Source organism: Eucyclogobius newberryi, unplaced genomic scaffold (genome assembly GCF_026437365.1).
Source record: "Eucyclogobius newberryi isolate DKJ021-1_F unplaced genomic scaffold, fEucNew1.0.hap1 SCAF_29, whole genome shotgun sequence".
Lineage (NCBI taxonomy): Eukaryota > Metazoa > Chordata > Actinopteri > Gobiiformes > Gobiidae > Eucyclogobius > Eucyclogobius newberryi.
In genome coordinates this window covers 992,816-1,017,691 of record NW_027315934.1, presented here as the reverse complement: position 1 = coordinate 1,017,691, position 24,876 = coordinate 992,816, and the positions used below count along the sequence as shown (strand labels likewise).

The 24,876-nt window shown below is 44.2% G+C and overlaps 11 non-coding genes across 11 annotated transcripts; 1 reads left to right on the top strand and 10 right to left on the bottom strand.

Annotated features, from left to right (window-relative positions):
- Window positions 1-1,332: 1,332 nt before the first annotated feature.
- On the bottom strand, window positions 1,333-1,404 carry trnak-cuu (transfer RNA lysine (anticodon CUU)). Its single transcript has one exon. It is a non-coding gene; the product is annotated as a tRNA-Lys (tRNA).
- A 331-nt stretch (window positions 1,405-1,735) lies between these two features.
- On the bottom strand, window positions 1,736-1,845 carry trnal-caa (transfer RNA leucine (anticodon CAA)). Its single transcript has 2 exons — window positions 1,808-1,845; window positions 1,736-1,781 (listed from the first exon to the last, which is right to left on the bottom strand). It is a non-coding gene; the product is annotated as a tRNA-Leu (tRNA).
- A 2,250-nt stretch (window positions 1,846-4,095) lies between these two features.
- trnak-cuu (transfer RNA lysine (anticodon CUU)) lies at window positions 4,096-4,168 on the bottom strand. Its single transcript has one exon. It is a non-coding gene; the product is annotated as a tRNA-Lys (tRNA).
- A 330-nt stretch (window positions 4,169-4,498) lies between these two features.
- On the bottom strand, window positions 4,499-4,608 carry trnal-caa (transfer RNA leucine (anticodon CAA)). Its single transcript has 2 exons — window positions 4,571-4,608; window positions 4,499-4,544 (listed from the first exon to the last, which is right to left on the bottom strand). It is a non-coding gene; the product is annotated as a tRNA-Leu (tRNA).
- A 2,173-nt stretch (window positions 4,609-6,781) lies between these two features.
- On the bottom strand, window positions 6,782-6,854 carry trnak-cuu (transfer RNA lysine (anticodon CUU)). Its single transcript has one exon. It is a non-coding gene; the product is annotated as a tRNA-Lys (tRNA).
- Window positions 6,855-7,184: 330 nt separating this feature from the next.
- Window positions 7,185-7,294, bottom strand: trnal-caa (transfer RNA leucine (anticodon CAA)). Its single transcript has 2 exons — window positions 7,257-7,294; window positions 7,185-7,230 (listed from the first exon to the last, which is right to left on the bottom strand). It is a non-coding gene; the product is annotated as a tRNA-Leu (tRNA).
- Window positions 7,295-10,621: 3,327 nt separating this feature from the next.
- On the top strand, window positions 10,622-10,704 carry trnal-caa (transfer RNA leucine (anticodon CAA)). The gene has a single exon. It is a non-coding gene; the product is annotated as a tRNA-Leu (tRNA).
- A 4,438-nt stretch (window positions 10,705-15,142) lies between these two features.
- Window positions 15,143-15,214, bottom strand: trnaq-cug (transfer RNA glutamine (anticodon CUG)). The gene has a single exon. It is a non-coding gene; the product is annotated as a tRNA-Gln (tRNA).
- Window positions 15,215-17,293: 2,079 nt separating this feature from the next.
- Window positions 17,294-17,365, bottom strand: trnaq-cug (transfer RNA glutamine (anticodon CUG)). Its single transcript has one exon. It is a non-coding gene; the product is annotated as a tRNA-Gln (tRNA).
- A 778-nt stretch (window positions 17,366-18,143) lies between these two features.
- trnaf-gaa (transfer RNA phenylalanine (anticodon GAA)) lies at window positions 18,144-18,216 on the bottom strand. Its single transcript has one exon. It is a non-coding gene; the product is annotated as a tRNA-Phe (tRNA).
- A 2,023-nt stretch (window positions 18,217-20,239) lies between these two features.
- trnaf-gaa (transfer RNA phenylalanine (anticodon GAA)) lies at window positions 20,240-20,312 on the bottom strand. The gene has a single exon. It is a non-coding gene; the product is annotated as a tRNA-Phe (tRNA).
- Between the last annotated feature and the right edge of the window lie 4,564 nt (window positions 20,313-24,876).

The window sequence follows — 24,876 nt, the reverse complement described above, 5'->3', positions numbered from 1 at the left end:
CGCGTGGAGCGGTGTGGCGGGCGAAGGCAGTGGCGTGCCGCGATGTCCGTGACGCGGGGCGGCAGCGGTGGCGCGAGGTGGCGCGTGGCGATGTCCGGGAGTTCCTTAGCGGTAGAACGCTTTAGCTGCGTGTTAGCTCCTCACGCGGCCTTTACTCAGATGAGAACGTAGCGCTGATCCACGTAAACGGCGTAGATTACTTCAAAAATAGTAGAAGCGAAGTAGAAAAGAAAGTCTCTGTCCGGTTTAGCGCTTAAGCTTGGTTCCAGGTGTTTCCAGGTGCTTTCAGAGTTCAGGGGGGCGATGAGGCTGGCCTAGTCTTGTCGACCCACGTGGCGGACGCTTTGTTGAGACAAAGGAAAAGTAAACAGGCTCGTCCGTGGAGACGGCTTCAAAGAGATAGACAAAGGCTTGAACAAAAAAAAAGGAAGAAGAGAGCAAGAAGAGAAGAGAGGAGAAGAGAGCGTTCCAAGCTCGGAGCGTCTTTTTGTCACCTAGCGCCGCAGGGCACGCTGGGAGCGAAAGGGGCGGGCGCTACTGCGACGACACGTTAAACACTTTTGGCAGTTTGTGCACATTATTCCTTGAGGTAGATACATTTTACATCTTCTTTCACCTGTGATGGGCACTCGAGTTAAAGCATTGGGAATATAAAACCTTAAACAGTGGAAAAATACGTAACACAAGGTGAAACATGAGGTGTACGGAGTTGATTCGGACAAACATTCATGGCATAATCACATAAAACATAGTTTTCATCGGGGCGTCCTCCTGTAAGACTGTGGGGGAGAAGGTCTGTTATCGCCAAAGTCACAGCGGCTCCCTGCGGTGAGGGAGAGAGGGAGAAAGAAAACCCCCCAATGTTCAAAGAGAGATTTTCTGTTATCTGGCCGTGGAATGTCCATCTCCATTCCCCTACACTTGCAATGAGGTCAAATATAGGACAAACCCATTGTCAGGAGTGGGATTAGAACCCATTCCTCCACTTGTAGACCAAATTTGCTTACGCTTAGGTAGGAGTTTACCTTGACCCTGACACCTTGGACATTTCAGCGATGCTGACATTGAGCTCCCTTATCTCGAAGATAACGTTCCAAAAATCAGTACAAAGTAAATGCTTTGGCAACCTTACACTAGATGAAGTCTTTCCAATTATGTACAGTCCATATAAAGAGATGACTTTAACAGGTGATGAGAATTGAGTGAAATAGTTCAAATCTCATTGTTACAGAGGGTTTAATTCTTCTTCTTTCGGTTCCAACAGAAGAAAATTTATGACCAAGATTTCACGGGTTGTAATGGCGAGCAGTCCATAAAGCTTAAAATCAACTCCGCCCAACGTGGGGCTCAACCCACGACCCTGAGATTAAGAGTCTCATGCTCTACCGACTGAGCTAGCCAGGCTGGCTGCTCAAAAGGCAAAAAAAGGTCATAATGAAAACCCAGAATTTTTCAGTACTAAGTCTGGTAAATTAATCTGTCACTTTAATTTCTCAGTGAGTGGTCACAATTACAGTATAAGACATATGATACAGTTCACTCTGAATGTACTCAATGCTTTGACAGTACAGCATCTACGTAGTAGATTGGCCATCACATCACAATTCATCATTGGAAGTAACACTTCATTTGAAATCTTAAGCCAATACGACAATTTTTCATCCATTGTCACACATATGTGCTTCTAAATTAGGGTGTAAAAATGGCTTCCTTTCCAAAGGAAATATTTTTTTTTTGTCAGGAGTGGGATTTGAACCTACGCCTCCATTCAGAGACCAGAATCCCCTGTGGCGAGGAAGGAGTTTACCTTGAGTCTGGCGCCTTAGACCGCTCGGCCATCCTGACACTTTATTTATGTGAACTGTGAGTATACAGAATCAGATCCGTTATTACAGTAGCACAAATGACCGTACCTATACTTTGGTAAAAAAACACATCAAACTGCTGTCTCTTTTTAAAGGAGTTTGATGTGGTTGTTGTCACATCAAACTACTGCGTCCTTTAAAAGTCCACATCAAGCTAATGCTTCGTTTTAAAGTCTATTGCAATTGAGATGTCAGTCGAGAGCCGTAACAGCAGTAGTGCATCCAAGAAAGCTGTGTATTGAATGGATATAGAACCTTTAGTGAAGCAGGAGCCAACAGGCTATTCACATCCTTGTGTAGGGTCTCAAACTACAGGTATTCAGTTTACGATTAAGGAAGATTTCTTAGCAGAAACGAGACAAGACGGGGCACCAGGGTAAAACCCAAAAAGCTAAGATACGGTCCTTAATCGCGCTCGTTAAAAGGTCTGAAGGGTGTTTCACGATTCAGGGACTTACGCATAGTCTAATCAAACAAACAATAGTCAATAACTCTTTCGTGTAGTTTATTTATCAAAAGGGCAATCAAAAAGGGCACCGGAGCAGAAATGCGCACAGGTAAATCACAGGTGATGTTATATCAGATTTAACAGCAGATTTCATGCAGATAATGTTAAACCAGGGTTTTGCCTTTGATAATCAAACGTGTCTATGCTAATCTATATCAAAAAGAGGGAAAGTGAGAAGCTAAGGGAGGAGGAACAGCTGAGTTCTACCCAAATCACGCCACAAAAGAACCGCACACTGAAGTCGGCTTACGATTTTGTAGAACTCGGTCCGGCTGGTCCTTGTCCGCGGACGAGATCCGTGGCGAGGCAGCGGCGTGGAGCGGTGTGGCGGGCGAAGGCAGTGGCGTGCCGCGATATCCGTGACGCGGGGCGGCAGCGGTGGCGCGAGGCGGCGCGTGGAGCGGTGTGGCGGGCGAAGGCAGTGGCGTGCCGCGATGTCCGTGACGCGGGGCGGCAGCGGTGGCGCGAGGTGGCGCGTGGCGATGTCCGGGAGTTCCTTAGCGGTAGAACGCTTTAGCTGCGTGTTAGCTCCTCACGCGGCCTTTACTCAGATGAGAACGTAGCGCTGATCCACGTAAACGGCGTAGATTACTTCAAAAATAGTAGAAGCGAAGTAGAAAAGAAAGTCTCTGTCCGGTTTAGCGCTTAAGCTTGGTTCCAGGTGTTTCCAGGTGTTTTCAGAGTTCAGGGGGGCGATGAGGCTGGCCTAGTCTTGTCGACCCACGTGGCGGACGCTTTGTTGAGACAAAGGAAAAGTAAACAGGCTCGTCCGTGGAGACGGCTTCAAAGAGATAGACAAAGGCTTGAACAAAAAAAAAGGAAGAAGAGAGCAAGAAGAGAAGAGAGGAGAAGAGAGCGTTCCAAGCTCGGAGCGTCTTTTTGTCACCTAGCGCCGCAGGGCACGCTGGGAGCGAAAGGGGCGGGCGCTACTGCGACGACACGTTAAACACTTTTGGCAGTTTGTGCACATTATTCCTTGAGGTAGATACATTTTACATCTTCTTTCACCTGTGATGGGCACTCGAGTTAAAGCATTGGGAATATAAAACCTTAAACAGTGGAAAAATACGTAACACAAGGTGAAACATGAGGTGTACGGAGTTGATTCGGACAAACATTCATGGCATAATCACATAAAACAGTTTTCATCGGGGCGTCCTCCTGTAAGACTGTGGGGGAGAAGGTCTGTTATCGCCAAAGTCACAGCGGCTCCCTGCGGTGAGGGAGAGAGGGAGAAAGAAAACCCCCCAATGTTCAAAGAGAGTTTTTCTGTTATCTGGCCGTGGAATGTCCATCTCCATTCCCCTACACTTGCAATGAGGTCAAATATAGGACAAACCCATTGTCAGGAGTGGGATTAGAACCCATTCCTCCACTTGTAGACCAAATTTGCTTACGCTTAGGTAGGAGTTTACCTTGACCCTGACACCTTGGACATTTCAGCGATGCTGACATTGAGCTCCCTTATCTCGAAGATAACGTTCCAAAAATCAGTACAAAGTAAATGCTTTGGCAACCTTACACTAGATGAAGTCTTTCCAATTATGTACAGTCCATATAAAGAGATGACTTTAACAGGTGATGAGAATTGAGTGAAATAGTTCAAATCTCATTGTTACAGAGGGTTTAATTCTTCTTCTTTCGGTTCCAACAGAAGAAAATTTATGACCAAGATTTCACGGGTTGTAATGGCGAGCAGTCCATAAAGCTTAAAATCAACTCCGCCCAACGTGGGGCTCGAACCCACGACCCTGAGATTAAGAGTCTCATGCTCTACCGACTGAGCTAGCCAGGCTGGCTGCTCAAAAGGCAAAAAAGGTCATAATGAAAACCCAGAATTTTTCAGTACTAAGTCTGGTAAATTAATCTGTCACTTTAATTTCTCAGTGAGTGGTCACAATTACAGTATAAGACATATGATACAGTTCACTCTGAATGTACTCAATGCTTTGACAGTACAGCATCTACGTAGTAGATTGGCCATCACATCACAATTCATCATTGGAAGTAACACTTCATTTGAAATCTTAAGCCAATACGACATTTTTTCATCCATTGTCACACATATGTGCTTGTAAATTAGGGTGTAAAAATGGCTTCCTTTCCAAAGGAAATATTTTTTTTTTGTCAGGAGTGGGATTTGAACCCACGCCTCCATTCAGAGACCAGAATCCCCTGTGGGGAGGAAGGAGTTTACCTTGAGTCTGGCGCCTTAGACCGCTCGGCCATCCTGACACTTTATTTATGTGAACTGTGAGTATACAGAATCATATCCGTTATTACAGTAGCACAAATGACCGTACCTATACTTTGGTAAGTAAAAAAACACATCAAACTGCTGTCTCTTTTTAAAGGAGTTTGATGTGGTTGTTGTCACATCAAACTACTGCGTCCTTTAAAAGTCCACATCAAGCTAATGCTTCTTTTTAAAGTCTATTGCAATTGAGATGTCCGTCGAGAGCCGTAACAGCAGTAGTGCATCCAAGAAAGCTGTGTAGTGAATGGATATAGAACCTTTAGTGAAGCAGGAGCCAACAGGCTATTCACATCCTTGTGTAGGGTCTCAAACTACAGGTATTCAGTTTACGATTAAGGAAGATTTCTTAGCAGAAACGAGACAAGACGGGGCACCAGGGTAAAACCCAAAAAGCTAAGATACGGTCCTTAATCGCGCTCGTTAAAAGGTCTGAAGGGTGTTTCACGATTCAGGGACTTACGCATAGTCTAATCAAACAAACAATAGTCAATAACTCTTTCGTGTAGTTTATTTATCAAAAGGGCAATCAAAAAGGGCACCGGAGCAGAAATGCGCACAGGTAAATCACAGGTGATGTTATATCAGATTTAACAGCAGATTTCATGCAGATAATGTTAAACCAGGGTTTTGCCTTTGATAATCAAACGTGTCTATGCTAATCTATATCAAAAAGAGGGAAAGTGAGAAGCTAAGGGAGGAGGAACAGCTGAGTTCTACCCAAATCACGCCACAAAAGAACCGCACACTGAAGTCGGCTTACGATTTTGTAGAACTCGGTCCGGCTGGTCCTTGTCAGCGGACGAGATCCGTGGCGAGGCAGCGGCGTGGAGCGGTGTGGCGGGCGAAGGCAGTGGTGTGCCGCGATGTCCGTGACGCGGGGCGGCAGCGGTGGCGCGAGGTGGCGCGTGGCGATGTCCGGGAGTTCCTTAGCGGTAGAACGCTTTAGCTGCGTGTTAGCTCCTCACGCGGCCTTTACTCAGATGAGAACGTAGCGCTGATCCACGTAAACGGCGTAGATTACTTCAAAAATAGTAGAAGCGAAGTAGAAAATAAAGTCTCTGTCCGGTTTAGCGCTTAAGCTTAGTTCCAGGTGTTTCCAGGTGTTTTCAGAGTTCAGGGGGGCGATGAGGCTGGCCTAGTCTTGTCGACCCACGTGGCGGACGCTTTGTTGAGACAAAGGAAAAGTAAACAGGCTGGTCCGTGGAGACGGCTTCAAAGAGATAGACAAAGGCTTGAACAAAAAAAAAGGAAGAAGAGAGCAAGAAGAGAAGAGAGGAGAAGAGAGCGTTCCAAGCTCGGAGCGTCTTTTTGTCACCTAGCGCCGCAGGGCACGCTGGGAGCGAAAGGGGCGGGCGCTACTGCGACGACACGTTAAACACTTTTGGCAGTTTGTGCACATTATTCCTTGAGGTAGATACATTTTACATCTTCTTTCACCTGTGATGGGCACTCGAGTTAAAGCATTGGGAATATAAAACCTTAAACAGTGGAAAAATACGTAACACAAGGTGAAACATGAGGTGTACGGAGTTGATTCGGACAAACATTCATGGCATAATCACATAAAACAGTTTTCATCGGGGCGTCCTCCTGTAAGACTGTGGGGGAGAAGGTCTGTTATCGCCAAAGTCACAGCGGCTCCCTGCGGTGAGGGAGAGAGGGAGAAAGAAAACCCCCCAATGTTCAAAGAGAGTTTTTCTGTTATCTGGCCGTGGAATGTCCATCTCCATTCCCCTACACTTGCAATGAGGTCAAATATAGGACAAACCCATTGTCAGGAGTGGGATTAGAACCCATTCCTCCACTTGTAGACCAAATTTGCTTACGCTTAGGTAGGAGTTTACCTTGACCCTGACACTTTGGACATTTCAGCGATGCTGACATTGAGCTCCCTTATCTCGAAGATAACGTTCCAAAAATCAGTACAAAGTAAATGCTTTGGCAACCTTACACTAGATGAAGTCTTTCCAATTATGTACAGTCCATATAAAGAGATGACTTTAACAGGTGATGAGAATTGAGTGAAATAGTTCAAATCTCATTGTTACAGAGGGTTTAATTCTTCTTCTTTCGGTTCCAACAGAAGAAAATTTATGACCAAGATTTCACGGGTTGTAATGGCGAGCAGTCCATAAAGCTTAAAATCAACTCCGCCCAACGTGGGGCTCGAACCCACGACCCTGAGATTAAGAGTCTCATGCTCTACCGACTGAGCTAGCCAGGCTGGCTGCTCAAAAGGCAAAAAAAGGTCATAATGAAAACCCAGAATTTTTCAGTACTAAGTCTGGTAAATTAATCTGTCACTTTAATTTCTCAGTGAGTGGTCACAATTACAGTATAAGACATATGATACAGTTCACTCTGAATGTACTCAATGCTTTGACAGTACAGCATCTACGTAGTAGATTGGCCATCACATCACAATTCATCATTGGAAGTAACACTTCATTTGAAATCTTAAGCCAATACGACAATTTTTCATCCATTGTCACACATATGTGCTTGTAAATTAGGGTGTAAAAATGGCTTCCTTTCCAAAGGAAATATTTTTTTTTGTCAGGAGTGGGATTTGAACCCACGCCTCCATTCAGAGACCAGAATCCCCAGGGGCGAGGAAGGATTTTACCTTGAGTCTGGCGCCTTAGACCGCTCGGCCATCCTGACACTTTATTTATGTGAACTGTGAGTATACAGAATCATATCCGTTATTACAGTAGCACAAATGACCGTACCTATACTTTGGTAAAAAAACACATCAAACTGCTGTCTCTTTTTAAAGGAGTTTGATGTGGTTGTTGTCACATCAAACTACTGCGTCCTTTAAAAGTCCACATCAAGCTAATGCTTCTTTTTAAAGTCTATTGCAATTGAGATGTCAGTCGAGAGCCGTAACAGCAGTAGTGCATCCAAGAAAGCTGTGTAGTGAATGGATATAGAACCTTTAGTGAAGCAGGAGCCAACAGGCTATTCACATCCTTGTGTAGGGTCTCAAACTACAGGTATTCAGTTTACGATTAAGGAAGATTTCTTAGCAGAAACGAGACAAGACGGGGCACCAGGGTAAAACCCAAAAAGCTAAGATACGGTCCTTAATCGCGCTCGTTAAAAGGTCTGAAGGGTGTTTCACGATTCAGGGACTTACGCATAGTCTAATCAAACAAACAATAGTCAATAACTCTTTCGTGTAGTTTATTTATCAAAAGGGCAATCAAAAAGGGCACCAGAGCAGAAATGCGCACAGGTAAATCACAGGTGATGTTATATCAGATTTAACAGCAGATTTCATGCAGATAATGTTAAACCAGGGTTTTGCCTTTGATAATCAAACGTGTCTATGCTAATCTATATCAAAAAGAGGGAAAGTGAGAAGCTAAGGGAGGAGGAACAGCTGAGTTCTACCCAAATCACGCCACAAAAGAACCGCACACTGAAGTCGGCTTACGATTTTGTAGAACTCGGTCCGGCTGGTCCTTGTCCGCGGACGAGATCCGTGGCGAGGCAGCGGCGTGGAGCGGTGTGGCGGGCGAAGGCAGTGGCGTGCCGCGATGTCCGTGACGCGGGGCGGCAGCGGTGGCGCGAGATGGCGCGTGGCGATGTCCGGGAGTTCCTTAGCGGTAGAACGCTTTAGCTGCGTGTTAGCTCCTCACGCGGCCTTTACTCAGATGAGAACGTAGCGCTGATCCACGTAAACGGCGTAGATTACTTCAAAAATAGTAGAAGCGAAGTAGAAAAGAAAGTCTCTGTCCGGTTTAGCGCTTAAGCTTAGTTCCAGGTGTTTCCAGGTGTTTTCAGAGTTCAGGGGGGCGATGAGGCTGGCCTAGTCTTGTCGACCCACGTGGCGGACGCTTTGTTGAGACAAAGGAAAAGTAAACAGGCTCGTCCGTGGAGACGGCTTCAAAGAGATAGACAAAGGCTTGAACAAAAAAAAAGGAAGAAGAGAGCAAGAAGAGAAGAGAGGAGAAGAGAGCGTTCCAAGCTCGGAGCGTCTTTTTGTCACCTAGCGCCGCAGGGCACGCTGGGAGCGAAAGGGGCGGGCGCTACTGCGACGACACGTTAAACACTTTTGGCAGTTTGTGCACATTATTCCTTGAGGTAGATACATTTTACATCTTCTTTCACCTGTGATGGGCACTCGAGTTAAAGCATTGGGAATATAAAACCTTAAACAGTGGAAAAATACGTAACACAAGGTGAAACATGAGGTGTACGGAGTTGATTCGGACAAACATTCATGGCATAATCACATAAAACATAGTTTTCATCGGGGCGTCCTCCTGTAAGACTGTGGGGGAGAAGGTCTGTTATCGCTAAAGTCACAGCGGCTCCCTGCGGTGAGGGAGAGAGGGAGAAAGAAAACCCCCCAATGTTCAAAGAGAGATTTTCTGTTATCTGGCCGTGGAATGTCCATCTCCATTCCCCTACACTTGCAATGAGGTCAAATATAGGACAAACCCATTGTCAGGAGTGGGATTAGAACCCATTCCTCCACTTGTAGACCAAATTTGCTTACGCTTAGGTAGGAGTTTACCTTGACCCTGACACCTTGGACATTTCAGCGATGCTGACATTGAGCTCCCTTATCTCGAAGATAACGTTCCAAAAATCAGTACAAAGTAAATGCTTTGGCAACCTTACACTAGATGAAGTCTTTCCATTTATGTAGAGTACATATAAAGAGATGACTTTAACAGGTGATGAGAATTGAGTGAAATAGTTGCAATCTCATTGTTACAGAGGGTTTAATTCTTCTTCTTTCGGTTCAAACAGAAGAAAATTTATGACCAAGATTTCACGGGTTGTAATGGCAAGCAGTCCACTTTTTGATTCTCAGTTTGTTGGCAAGGAATGACTGATGTGGACCCATTTTGGATGAAAACCGTGTTTTGCGTTTGTGGAAATGAGCATCATGGAAGGATGTATGGGCTCTGTGGCGCAATGAGTCGCTAATGGTGAGAGAACATATTTGTTTTTTACAATGGAAAGTCTGCTCGCTTTACTATCTGATGAAAGGCACTGCTGAACGAGGTTCAATTGCCAAGTGTGCTTGAAAAAGTAAGCAAATACATCGGCATTATGTCAAATAACATTATCTTGCAATTTTTCTTCAATATCCAGATTAACTGCAGTATATTGAGTGCGCAATAAATTGGCGAGAGTCGATTGATTGAAAAACTTCCAGTTTTTTTATAGCTACATTGGTACAGGGGATTTAGCTTAAAGGTAGAAAGATTGATGCCCTCGCTCTCCATTAAACACAGTTGATTGGACAGGGGCTGAACTTTCGAATGTTGCTGGCTCGCTTTAAAAAAAAAAAAAGATATTGCGGCTTGTAGAGTCGCAATTATTATACCACGTGGGCTGTATGACTCTGTGGCGCAATTGGGCAGCGCGCTCTGCTGTTAACCGGGAGGTTGGTGGTTCGAGCCCACCCAGGGACGATTGGAAGAGCAATTGCAGGCAAAGTCTACGAGGTAAAATTGGTCAATGAATATCGACTAACAGGTTCGAGTAGCATTTTTGAAACGCAGGGTAAACTCCCAATGGATATGGAGTCCGTCGCCTTAACCGCTCGGCCACAACGATACGCTGATACACCGCCCCCTGTAAGTATTATCATTAGTAAGCCATGCCACCTCCCCGGCTTGACCTGCAGGTGTCGCAATTGCGCACGCGCCCGTTTTACTCTCTCTCTCTTTCTCTCTCTCTTTCTCTCTCTCTCTTTCTCTCTCTCTCTCTTTCTCTCTTTCTCTTTCTCTCTCTTTCACTCTACTTCTTCATCGTAAGGACATAATTGTTTTTTTTTTTTTTCATCCTTATTATTTAAAATAAAATAAAAATTGACACAATAGCATTTAAAAAAATATCTATATATTATTTTTCTCTTTTCGGCGTTGTCGCATTCTTTATTCAAAATAGTAGCGTGGCGGCGGCGGCGACCGACCGACCGACCGACACCCCTTTTACAAGCGAGCAACGCCATTATAGGCTTTCACCAGGATGGCCGAGCGGTTAAGGCTTCGGACTCAAGATCCGACGGGCGGTGGCCCTCGTGGGTTCGGATCCCATTCCTGGTATAAGCTTCTTGGACAAATATAAAAAATAAAAAAAACACAACACAGGAAATTTTTGGCGGCGGCAAGGCAACGGCGGCAACGGCAGCGATCGTAAGATCGACAGATACTTAGGTCCGAGCGCAGCGCGGGCAGTAGCTGGGGGCGCACTCGCCACACACGTGTACGAGGCACCCTCGGTACACGTTCGTCGTTTTAGTGTCCTTGCTCCTGGGGCATATTCGGCACCACTTCCTCTTCGCGGGTACAGCAGCGGGTTCTCTTCCTCCTCCTCCTCCCCCCCTCTCTCCCCTCTCCTCTCCCCTCTCTTCTCCCCTCTCCCGAGATGTCCCCGATGACGCCAGGTCATCGGGTCCTCCTCCCCCTCCCCCTCCCTTCCTCCTCCCTCCCGCGTATACGAGGCGCGACGAGCGCGCTCCCCAGCTGCTCCATGAACAGCCTGCGTCTGTGGCGTTTGCCGACCATCCACATCAGGTTCAGCTCCCGCCACAGGACGAAAGCATTGTACGCGGACACGTCGATCATGTTGTGGAACAGGACGAGGGCCCACCGGCAGGTTTTCCTCCTGCAGCTGTAGGTACCTGTCACCTTGTCCAGGTTATCCACGCCTCCCTTGGTGCGATTGTAATGCAGCACGGCCGCCGGTTTGCTCGGAGGAGGAGGCTCGCCGCCGCCGCGATTGCCGTCTCCGTAGGTGGCGCCGCACCGTGGTGAGGATCTGCAAGTTCTTGCTCTTCATCGCCAGGTAGGAGACCAAGGCGACCGAGGGGACTCCGTTCGTTGCCGTAGCCGTTGGAAGAGGTCCCCGGCGCGGTCTCGCCCAACGTGAACACGAGACGGAAGACGCGATCGCCCTGCGCTTCGTGTCGACCAGTTCCCGCGGGAACTCGCTCCTGTTGGCGCGCAGCGTCCCCAGCAGGGTGAGGCCGTCCCTCTCGAAGAATAGCCTGCGGGCGAGCTCGTACGAGGTGAAGAAGTTGTCGCACGTGACGTTGCGCCCCCCCCGGCCCCCCTTCCCAGTCCCAGTCCCTCGGTGAGATCGAGCACGACCCGCGTGGCCAGGTTCTTCTCCGGAGGCGCGCGCTTATCGGATTTCCCGGTGTAGACCTGCATCTTCCAGGCGTAACTGGACAGCGAGTCGCACGCGACCCACAGCTTGATTCCGTACTTCGCCGGCTTTGAGGGAAGGGGCAGCGACCTGTCAAAGAAGAAAGAAGAACGAAGAAAGAAGAAGAAAGAAGAAGGAAGAAGGAAGAAGAAGAAGAAGAAGAAGAAGAAGAAGAAGAAGAAGAAGAAGAAGAAGAAGAAGAAGAAGAAGAGAAGAAAAAAAATAAAAAAAAATAATGAAGGAAAAACAAGAACACAAGAACAACAAATATTATTTAATTTGAATTTACTTTTCATGATTTATTGATTTATTGATTTATTAATTTATTAATTTATTAATTTATTAATTTATTAATTTATTAATTTATTAATTTATTAATTTTTAATGTATTAATTTATTAATTTATTAATTTATTAATTATTATTATTTTCTCTTTTTTTTTCTCCATTTGTTTAAATAAAAAAAATCACCTCTAAACGAAACCAGCCTCTCGTCTACGGTGACCTTGGATCCCGGATTGTACATGAGCGGCAGTCGCTTGCACCACAAGTCCCACAGCTCCCTGATGGGCGCCAACTTGTCTACTCCTACTTCTCCTCCTCCTCGCCTTGCCTCTCAAGCGACGGCTTGGAGGTCCACGAGATTTCCCCGCGTTTAGAGAGCATAAGGTGTTCGTCGTCGCCGCCGCCGCCGCCGCCTTCTTCTTCTTCTTCTTCTTCTTCTTCTTCTTCTTCTTCTTCTTCCCCTCGCAAGTTCTGATTGATTGGCTTCAACAAAGATTACTGTCAGAGGATTATAGTGGTCATTTCTTTGTTTCATTTCTTGCTTATAATAAGTCCTATAAAAGTCCTGTCTCTCCAAGTCAAAGGATTCCTTCAACACATCAATGCTTTTCATTTGAGTTTCTTTTGCAATGCGGTGAAACGTTTACGCCTTTTGTAATCCAGGCGTTGAATCATAAGCTTGGTCATAAGAAAACCAGCTCCAGATTTTAACAGCTTTGTTTAGTTTGTATGCTTTGGTTGGCTCCTTTCAGGGGGTAAGCACAGATTTTACCCAAAGATTCTTCATGTTTCTGCACTTTTTCAAAAGAGTAACGCTACTCTCGGGGCACTCAAGGTTCCACTGAGATTTGAACTCGGATCGCTGGATTCAAAGTGTGCTAACCATTACACCATGGAACCGCAAAATGCTCCCTGGACGGATAACGGTGATCCAAAGCTACAAGTCTTTACATCAATCATCCCTTGCCAAAAAAATGAGAAACAAGGAGTGCAAACAGTGCAAACAATCTTGATGTGCAGCAATACTTTTCCCTCTCTTAATGCAAAGTGTAGCAGCAGTAAACTTGAGGGAGAAAGGTATGGGTTTGAGGGCTCTTCTTGTGGGCTTTACTCTCCTTGTAAATATTTTTCATAGACAAAAGAGTAGGCATTTCCTGTTTACTAAACAGGCCCTTTGACCAAGGAAGCCCCAGCGCCGTAATGATTTCCTGGTTTCCTTACATAATTACATACAGTGGTTACTTCTGGGATTGTATTTCTTGCTTGCTCTGGCAAGGTGAGCAGTCGTCCCTGGGTGGGCTTGAACCACCAACTTTTCGCCTACCAGCAGAACGCACTAGCCGATTGCGCCACAGAGGCGAGAATCTTGACATACCCATAAAAGGTTTAACCCTCTAATTGCAATTAAAAATGAAGAAAAACTCTGGATTCAGAGCGCTAGCCGCTATACCGTTGAACCACACCTTTCTACAGGATGTCCTGTTTTGAAAATAAGTATGACATTTGATCATTGGGCTATATCAAAGAGAGCAGCATTGAAGTAGGCAAACTTCTGCTTCATGGTTTCATTGTGTGGTGGTCATCACATCTGCCCTACACGCAGAAGGTCTTGGGTACAACATTCAGCGAAACCAAACATGTTACCAAACATGTTCATGCTAACAATGTTCCAATGAAAGCTTGCTGTTTATGTTTTATAGATCCTTTCCATGCCATTTATGTCCTGATCTCGCAAAATATCCAATAGACCCAGCATTCCTATTCATTGTATTTTTGAGCAAAGACTAACATTCAGGTACACATGCCGAAACCCGGGATTGAACCAGGGACCTTTAGATCTTCAGTCTAACGCTCTCCCAACTATTTCGGCTACTTTTTCAAAAATTTAGGCAAGGGAGCGAAACGTGTGGCATAACGTAGCGAGAAAATGAACTAGTTCTGTGTGTCCTTTTTTCTTTTCTTTTGATTAAAAATAAAAACAATACAGGACACGACCAGGGAGCAAAAATCGAAATAAAAAGAACATAAATAGCACTAAACATAAAATAAAAACAAAATCACATTTAAATGAAAATAGGGGTCCTACTTGGTCCAAAGTCGATCAAATTAGTGCTTATCCAAATTAAGCCTGAATGTCACTGTTTTCCATTCATCCAATGTCTAATGTCTGTTACTATGTCAGTCAAGTCTTTGATCGTTGGCGTGGTTGGTGTCGAGCATTTCTTTGTGATGGCCTTTTTCTCTACAGCCAAAAGTATGTTCCAAGGGTATCCATTTATTGTGTCCATGGCAGGAGTGTTGAGGCCCAAGTACATAGTTTAAAATTTGAGTGGGATGGAAAAGTCAAAAACAGTCTGCAGTGCCCTTTGAATTTCAGTCCATTATTTTTGAGCAACAGCACAGCCCCAAAACACCTGATAGTGGTTTGCCTGCTGGGTTCTCCAGCAGTTAGCATTTCCTTGTGAATAATGGGCACTTTGACATGGTGTGGTGAAAAAAAACATATTTTTCCCCTTCAGGCATGTGATTTTGTGGTCTTCCTCAGGGCTGTTCCTACATTTCCACACTCTTGGTCAGACAAAACCAGGTTAACTTCTCGTTCCCATTGGTTTAGAATATACTTAGCAGAACGTTGTCCAGATTACCAATGCATTGAGATCATTTAGAAATGATTCCCCTCGCAAGTTCTGATTGATTGGTTTCAACAAAGATTACTGTCAGAGGATTATAGTGGTCATTTCTTTGTTTCATTTCTTGCTTATAATAAGTCCTATAAAAGTCCTGTCTCTCCAAGTCAAAGGATTCCTTCAACACATCAATGCTTTTCATTTGATTTTCTTTTGCAATGCGGTGAAACGTTTACGCCTTTTGTAATCCAGGCGTTGAATCATAAGCTTGGTCATAAGAAAACCAGCTCCAGATTTTAACAGCTTTGTTTAGTTTGTATGCTTTGGTTGGCTCCTTTCAGGGGGTAAGCACAGATTTTACCCAAAGATTCTTCTTGTTTCTGCACTTTTTCAAAAGAGTAGCGCTGCTCTCGGGGCACTCAAGGTTCCACTGAGATTTGAACTCGAATCGCTGGATTCAGAGTCCAGAGTGCTAACCATTACACCATGGAACCGCAAACTCCTCCTTGGAAGGATAACGGTCATCCAAAGCTACAAGTCTTTACGTCAATCATCCCTTGCCAAAAAAATGAGAAACAAGGAGTGAAAACAGTGCAAATAATCTTGATGTGCAGCAATACTTTTCCCTCTCTTAATACAAAGTGTAGCAGCAGTAAACTAGAGGGAGAAAGGTATGGGTTTGAGGGCTCTTCTTGTGGGCTTTTCTGTCCTTGTAAATATTTTTCATAGACAAAAGAGTAGGCATTCCCTGTTTACTAAACAGGCCCTTTGACCAAGGAAGCCGCAGCGCCATAACGATTTCCTGGTTTCCTTACATAATTACATACAGTGGTTACTTTTGGGATTGTATTTCTTGCTTGCTCTGGCAAGGTGAGCAGTCGTCCCTGGGTGGGCTCGTACCACCAACCTTTCGGTTAACAGCCGAACGCACTAGCCGATTGCGCCACAGAGACGAGAATCTAGGCTTATCCATAAAAGACTTGTGCATCTAATTGCAATAAGAAATGAAGAAAAACTCTGGATTCAGAGCGCTAACCGCTATACCGTTGAACCACACCTTTCTACAGGATGTCCTGTTTTGAAAATAAGTATGACATTTGATCATTGGGCTATATCAAAGAGAGCAGCATTGAAGTAGGCAAACTTCTGCTTCATGGTTTCATTGTGTGGTGGTCATCACATCTGCCCTACACGCAGAAGGTCTTGGGTACAACATTCAGCAAAACCAAACATGTTACCAAACATGTTCATGCTAACAATGTTCCAACGAAAGCATGCTGTTTATGTTTTATAGATCCTTTCCAGGCCATTTATGTCCTGATCTCGCAAAATATCCAATAGACCCAGCATTCCTATTCATTGTATTTTTGAGCAAAGACTAACATTCAGGTACACATGCCGAACCCGGGATTGAACCAGGAATAACGTAGCGAGAAAATGAACTAGTTCTGTGTGTCCTTTTTTCTTTTCTTTTGATTAAACATAAAACAATACAGGACACGACCAGGTAGCAAAAATCGTAATTAAAAGAACTTAATAGTTACATAAAACATAACATAACATAAAATAAAATAAAAACAAAATCACATTTAAATGAAAATAAGGGTCCTACTTGGTCCAAGTCAATCAAATTAGTGCTTATCCAAGTTAAGCCTGAATGTCACTGTTTTCCATTCATCCAATGTCTAATGTCTGTTACTATGTCAGTCAAGTCTTTGATCGTTGGCGTGGTTGGTGTCGAGCATTTCTTTGTGATGGCCTTTTTCTCTACAGCCAAAAGTATGTTCCAAGGGTATCCATTTATTGTGTCCATGGCAGGAGTGTTGAGGCCCAAGTACATAGTTTTAAATTTGAGTGGGATGGCAAAGTCAAAAACAGTCTGCAGTGCCCTGTGAATTTCAGTCCATTATTTTTGAGCAACAGCACAGCCCCAAAACACCTGATAGTGGTTTGCCTGCTGGGTTCTCCAGCAGTTAGCATTTCCTTGTGAATAATGGGCACTTTGACATGGTGTGGTGAAAAAAACATATTTTTCCCCTTCAGGCATGTGATTTTGTGGTCTTCCTCAGGGCTGTTCCTACATTTCCACACTCTTGGTCAGACAAAACCAGGTTAACTTCTCGTTCCCATTGGTTTAGAATATACTTAGCAGAACGTTGTTCAGATTACCAATGCATTGAGATCATTTAGAAATGATTCCCCTCGCAAGTTCTGATTGATTGGTTTCAACAAAGATTACAGTCAGAGGATTATAGTGGTCATTTCTTTGTTTCATTTCTTGCTTATAATAAGTCCTATAAAAGTCCTGTCTCTCCAAGTCAAAGGATTCCTTCAACACATCAATGCTTTTCATTTGATTTTCTTTTGCAATGCGGTGAAACGTTTACGCCTTTTGTAATCCAGGCGTTGAATCATAAGCTTGGTCATAAGAAAACCAGCTCCAGATTTTAACAGCTTTGTTTAGTTTGCATGCTTTGGTTAGCTCCTTTCAGGGGGTAAGCACAGATTTTACCCAAAGATTCTTCTTGTTTCTGCACTTTTTCAAAGGAGTAGCGCTGCTCTCGGGGCACTCAAGGTTCCACCGAGATTTAAACTCGGATCGCTGGATTCAGAGTCCAGAGTGCTAACCATTACACCATGGAACCGCAGACTCCTCCTTGGAAGGATAACGGTCATCCAAAGCTACAAGTCTTTACGTCAATCATCCCTTGCCAAAAAAATGAGAAACAAGGAGTGAAAACAGTGCAAATAATCTTGATGTGCAGCAATACTTTTCCCTCTCTTAATGCAAAGTGTAGCAGCAGTAAACTTGAGGGAGAAAGGTATGGGTTTGAGGGCTCTTCTTGTGGGCTTTACTGTCCTTGTAAATCTTTTTCTTAGACAATAGAGTAGGCATTTCCTTTTTACTAAACAGGCCCTAAACGAACCACCAACCTTTCGCCTACCAGCAGAACGCGCTAGCCGATTGCGCCACAGAGGCGAGAATCTTGACATACCCATAAAAGGGTTACCCCTCTAATTGCAATTAGAAATGAAGAAAAACTCTGGATTCAGAGCGCTAACCGCTATACCGTTGAACCACACCTTTCTACAGGATGTCCTGTTTTGAAAATAAGTATGACATTTGATCATTGGGCTATATCAAAGAGAGCAGCATTGAAGTAGGCAAACTTCTGCTTCATGGTTTCATTGTGTGGTGGTCATCACATCTGCCCTACACGCAGAAGGTCTTGGGTACAACATTCAGCAAAACCAAACATGTTACCAAACATGTTCATGCTAACAATGTTCCAACGAAAGCATGCTGTTTATGTTTTATAGATCCTTTCCAGGCCATTTATGTCCTGATCTCGCAAAATATCCAATAGACCCAGCATTCCTATTCATTGTATTTTTGAGCAAAGACTAACAATCATGTACACCTGCCGAAACCCGGGATTGAACCAGGGACCTTTAGATCTTCAGTCTAACGCTCTCCCAACTGAGCTATTTCGGCTACTTTTTGAGCAAATTAGGCAAGGGAGCGAAACGTGTGGCATAACGTAGCGAGAAAATGAACTAGTTCTGTGTGTCCTTTTTTCTTTTCTTTTGATTAAACATAAAACAATACTGGACGCGACCAGGGAGCAAAAATCGAAATAAAAAGAACATAAATAGCACTAAACATAAAATAAAAACAAAATCACATTTAAATGAAAATAGGGGTCCTACTTGGTCCAAAGTCGATCAAATTAGTGCTTAACCAAATTAAGTCTGAATGTCACTGTTTTCCATTCATCCAATGTCTAATGTCTGTTACTATGTCAGTCAAGTCTTTGATCGTTGGCGTGGTTGGTGTCGAGCATTTCTTTGTGATGGCCTTTTTCTCTATAGCCAAAAGTATGTTCCAAGGGTATCCATTTATTGTGTCCATGGCAGGAGTGTTGAGGCCCAAGTACATAGTTTTAAATTTGAGTGGGATGGCAAAGTCAAAAACAGTCTGCAGTGCCCTGTGAATTTCAGTCCATTATTTTTGAGCAACAGCACAGCCCCAAAACACCTGATAGTGGTTTGCCTGCTGGGTTCTCCAGCAGTTAGCATTTCCTTGTGAATAATGGGCACTTTGACATGGTGTGGTGAAAAAAACATATTTTTCCCCTTCAGGCATGTGATTTTGTGGTCTTCCTCAGGGCTGTTCCTACATTTCCACACTCTTGGTCAGACTAAACCAGGTTCACTTCTCGTTCCCATTGGTTTAGAATATAATTAGCAGAACGTCGTCCAGATTACCAATGCATTGAGATCATTTAGAAATGATTCCCCTCGCAAGTTCTGATTGATTGGTTTCAACGAAGATTACTGTCAGAGGATTATAGTGGTCATTTCTTTGTTTCATTTCTTGCTCATAATAAGTCCTATAAAAGTCCTGTCTCTCCAAGTCAAAGGATTCCTTCAAAACGTCAATGCTTTTCATTTGATTTTCTTTTGCAATGCGTTGAAACGTTTACGCCTTTTGTAATCCAGGCGTTGAATCATAAGCTTGGTCATAAGAAAACCAGCTCCAGATTTTAACAGCTTTGTTTAGTTTGTATGCTTTGGTTAGCTCCTTTCAGGGGGTAAGCACAGATTTTACCCAAAGATTCTTCATGTTTCTGCACTTTTTCAAAAGAGTAACGCTACTCTCGGGGCACTCAAGGTTCCACTGAGATTTAAACTCGGATCGCTGGATTCAAAGTGTGCTAACCATTACACCATGGAACCGCAGACTGCTCCTTGGAAGGATAACGGTGATCCAAAGCTACAAGTCTTTACATCAATCATCCCTTGCCCAAAAAATGAGAAACAAGGCTGTGCAAACAGTGCAAACAATCTTGATGTGCAGCAATACTTTTCCCTCTCTTAATGCAAAGTGTAGCAGCAGTAAACTTGAGGGAGAAAGGTATGGGTTTGAGGGCTCTTCTTGTGGGCTTTACTGTCCTTGTAAATCTTTTTCATAGACAATAGAGTAGGCATTTCCTTTTTACTAAACAGGCCCTAAACGAACCACCAACCTTTCGCCTACCAGCAGAACGCGCTAGCCGATTGCGCCACAGAGGCGAGAATCTTGACATACCCATAAAAGGGTTACCCCTCTAATTGCAATTAGAAATGAAGAAAAACTCTGGATTCAGAGCGCTAACCGCTATACCGTTGAACCACACCTTTCTACAGGATGTCCTGTTTTGAAAATAAGTATGACATTTGATCATTGGGCTATATCAAAGAGAGCAGCATTGAAGTAGGCAAACTTCTGCTTCATGGTTTCATTGTGTGGTGGTCATCACATCTGCCCTACACGCAGAAGGTCTTGGGTACAACATTCAGCAAAACCAAACATGTTTCCAAACATGTTCATGCTAACAATGTTCCAACGAAAGCATGCTGTTTATGTTTTATAGATCCTTTCCAGGCCATTTATGTCCTGATCTCGCAAAATATCTAATAGACCCAGCATTCCTATTCATTGTATTTTTGAGCAAAGACTAACATTCAGGTACACCTGCCGAAACCCGGGATTGAACGAGGGACCTTTAGATCTTCAGTCTAACGCTCTCCCAACTGAGCTATTTCGGCTACTTTTTAGTGAATTAGGCAAGGGAGTGAAATTTGTGGCATAACGTAGCGAGAAAATGAACTAGTTCTGTGTGTCCTTTTTTCTTTTCTTTCGATTAAACATAAAACAATACAGGACACGACCAGGGAGCAAAAATCGAAATAAAAAGAACATAAATAGCACTAAACATAAAATAAAAACAAAATCACATTTAAATGAAAATAGGGGTCCTACTTGGTCCAAAGTCGATCAAATTAGTGCTTATCCAAACTAACCCTTTAAGCGCCAAAGTCGCAGAAATGCAACTTTACCGTACAAGGGAATTAATGAAATAATAGTAGAAAATGAATCACTTCAGTCATTGGTCGGTTCGGTGCAACTTCCCTTTATTAGCCAGGTATGATCCAGGGCAGATCCGGTAAGGAAAAAAATGGCTGGAGGAAGTACACGTGGCATGCAATTTACAGCAGATTCTGACTCTGAAGGAAATTATCTCCCCGAGAGTGACTATGGATTTCCAAGTGGAGATGAAGGGACTTCGAAACAACGGACAGGTGCAAAGGACAGACGGAGGCGAGGAACCAGTGGAACCAGTGGCTGCAGTAAAACTTGCCCGGTGGATGAGAGCTGGGACATGCTGAGAGAGGTCGAGGTATTTGAGGCATGGATCAAACCTTTTGAAGACCCAGTTGGCTACACAGGAGAGATGGATCTGACGGATGCTAATCCATTTGATATTCTGTCACTCTTTCTGACCGATCAGTTTTGGACTTTCATTACTGATGAGACAAATAGATATGCACATCAGTGTATGGCACCTATGATTCTGAAGCCACATTCAAGATTTCTTGAGTGGTATGATGTATCAGTCACCGAAATGAAAGCTTTCTTCGCTTTGCATCTCTCCATGGGCCTTGTTGAGAAACCTGAAATCGAGGATTACTGGGGAACATTTTGGCTTACACAAACGCCTGGATTTGGAAATGTAATGTCAAGAAACAGATTTGAAATCATTCTTTCGTTCTTTCATTTTGTCAACAATAATGATTATGTGAGAACAGGCGAGCCCGGGCACGATAAACTGTTCAAAGTCCGCCCAATAATAGATTTGATTATTCCCAAATTTGCAGCAGTTTACAGTCCAATCAAGGAGCTTTCTTTAGATGAAATGACAATAGCTTTCAAGGGGAGATCTTCACTAAAATGTTACTCTCCGAATAAACCTGACAAATATGGCTATAGAGTGTATGCCCTGAGTGAAAGCTGTTCAGGGTATGTTTTGCGCTGGTCAATGCACACTGGACAGTACAAAAATAATGCAAGCAACATCAGTGCAACACACGCAGTTGTCCGTGAGTTGGTTTCTCCCTTTACGGGCAAAGGACACGAGATTTACATGGACAGTTACTATACCTCGCCTGTAATTGCAAATGAATTAGCAGATTTGGAAACTGGACTGTGTGGGACGGTAAGGATTACCAGGTTGGGGATGCCAAAATGCCTTGGTAAAAGTGTTTTACAGCTGAAAAAAGGAGATGACCCAGTTTTTTGCAGAAAGTGAAAACTCCTGGCTTGTGCTTGGCACGATACTAAACGTCTCACCATGTTGTCCACAGTCCATGGAAATGATTGTGTTCAGAGGAGGATCCGATCCAAGACAGATGACACTGGCTTCCGTGACATCAAAAGACCTGTATGTGTCGACCAGTACAACGCCTACATGGGTGGAGTGGACACTGCTGACCAGAGGATGAAGACATACCTCTTTCCACACAGGTCCCGGAAATGGTATCATCGCATATTCAATGCCATTATAAGCATAAGTATTGTCAACTCACACATCATATACACCAAATCCACTCCAGGCCCACACAAACCTTTAAAGGTTTACATTCAGAACATTATTGATGCATTACTGGCTGATCACTCCAAAAAACAAGAAAGGCGCTCAAGACCGGAGGGTGAAATGCCACAGAGACTCACAGAGCGTCATTGGCTTTGTCAAGCAGAGGGACGTCCAGACTGCGCCGTGTGCTCTGACCGCTCTCGTACCAAAGGCAGGCGGCAAACAAAGTACAGGTGCCGTCAGTGTGGCGTTGGCCTCTGTGCGGTTCCATGCAAAGAGAGATACCATACGCTAAAAAACTTTAAATGCTGTCATTTGGATATGTAAAAGTGCAGGGTACCTTGACCCTGGATGGACATCTTTTCTGTGATGGCTCTCTCCTTTCTTCACTGCTTTCTCCACAACCTGCCTGGCACCAATGATGGATGTATAAGTTGGAAAAATAAAAAAAATGAAAAAAAAAAAACATAATAAATACCGTGTTTGTCATCATTTGGTCAGAACTTGTAATCAGGGCCCGAGTTTGAAGATGTGAGCAAAAGGGGTGAAAATGGGTTAAAATGTGAAAAAACACCAAAATGAGCAAAATGAAATAATCCCCCATCATCAGTGCACAGTTTGCCCCCAGAAAAGCACTCCCCTGGGGCCTGGAGGTGATCTGACCACCAGAATATAGTACCATATACCCCTGCTGGACTTAGAAAAAAAACCGAGCTTCCAGCCAATAGTACACTATACCCGAGGGACTCTGTCGTTTTTCGGCAATAGTACACTATACCCGAGGGACTCTGTCGTTTTTCGGCAATAGTACACTATACCCGAGGGACTCTGTCGTTTTTCGGCAATAGTACACTATACCCGAGGGACTCTGTCGTTTTTCGGCAATAGTACACTATACCCGAGGGACTCTGTCGTTTTTCGGCAATAGTACACTATACCCGAGGGACTCTGTCGTTTTTCGGCAATAGTACACTATACCCGAGGGACTCTGTCGTTTTTCCGGGCCGTAGTATGAAGTTGTGAGCAAAAGGGGTGAAAATGGGTTAAAATGTGAAAAAACACCAAAATGAGCAAAATGAAATAATCCCCCATCATCAGTGCACTGTTTGCCCCCAGAAAAGCACTCCCCTGGGGCCTGGAGGTGATCTGACCATCAGAGTATAGCACCATATGCCCCTGAGGGACTTAGAGTAAAAACCGAAATAGTACACTATGCCTGAAAAGACTCTGTCGTTTTTCGGCAATAGTACACTATACCCGAGGGACTCTGTCGTTTTTCCGGGCCGTAGTATGAAGTTGTGAGCAAAAGGGGTGAAAATGGGTTAAAATGTGAAAAAACACCAAAATGAGCAAAATGAAATAATCCCCCATCATCAGTGCACTGTTTGCCCCCAGAAAAGCACTCCCCTGGGGCCTGGAGGTGATCTGACCATCAGAGTATAGCACCATATGCCCCTGAGGGACTTAGAGTAAAAACCGAAATAGTACACTATACCCGAGGGACTCTGTCGTTTTTCGGCAATAGTACACTATACCCGAGGGACTCTGTCGTTTTTCCGGGCCGTAGTATGAAGTTGTGAGCAAAAGGGGTGAAAATGGGTTAAAATGTGAAAAAACACCAAAATGAGCAAAATGAAATAATCCCCCATCATCAGTGCACTGTTTGCCCCCAGAAAAGCACTCCCCTGGGGCCTGGAGGTGATCTGACCATCAGAGTATAGCACCATATGCCCCTGAGGGACTTAGAGTAAAAACCGAAATAGTACACTATGCCTGAAAAGACTCTGTCGTTTTTCGGCAATAGTACACTATACCCGAGGGACTCTGTCGTTTTTCCGGGCCGTAGTATGAAGTTGTGAGCAAAAGGGGTGAAAATGGGTTAAAATGTGAAAAAACACCAAAATGAGCAAAATGAAATAATCCCCCATCATCAGTGCACTGTTTGCCCCCAGAAAAGCACTCCCCTGGGGCCTGGAGGTGATCTGACCATCAGAGTATAGCACCATATGCCCCTGAGGGACTTAGAGTAAAAAACGAAATAGTACACTATACCCGAGGGACTCTGTCGTTTTTCGGCAATAGTACACTATACCCGAGCGACTCTGTCGTTTTTCCGGGCCGTAGTATGAAGTTGTGAGCAAAAGGGGTGAAAATGGGTTAAAATGTGAAAAAACACCAAAATGAGCAAAATGAAATAATCCCCCATCATCAGTGCACTGTTTGCCCCCAGAAAAGCACTCCCCTGGGGCCTGGAGGTGATCTGACCATCAGAGTATAGCACCATATGCCCCTGAGGGACTTAGAGTAAAAACCGAAATAGTACACTATGCCTGAAAAGACTCTGTCGTTTTTCGGCAATAGTACACTATACCCGAGGGACTCTGTCGTTTTTCCGGGCCGTAGTATGAAGTTGTGAGCAAAAGGGGTGAAAATGGGTTAAAATGTGAAAAAACACCAAAATGAGCAAAATGAAATAATCCCCCATCATCAGTGCACTGTTTGCCCCCAGAAAAGCACTCCCCTGGGGCCTGGAGGTGATCTGACCATCAGAGTATAGCACCATATGCCCCTGAGGGACTTAGAGTAAAAACCGAAATAGTACACTATGCCTGAAAAGACTCTGTCGTTTTTCGGCAATAGTACACTATACCCGAGGGACTCTGTCGTTTTTCCGGGCCGTAGTATGAAGTTGTGAGCAAAAGGGGTGAAAATGGGTTAAAATGTGAAAAAACACCAAA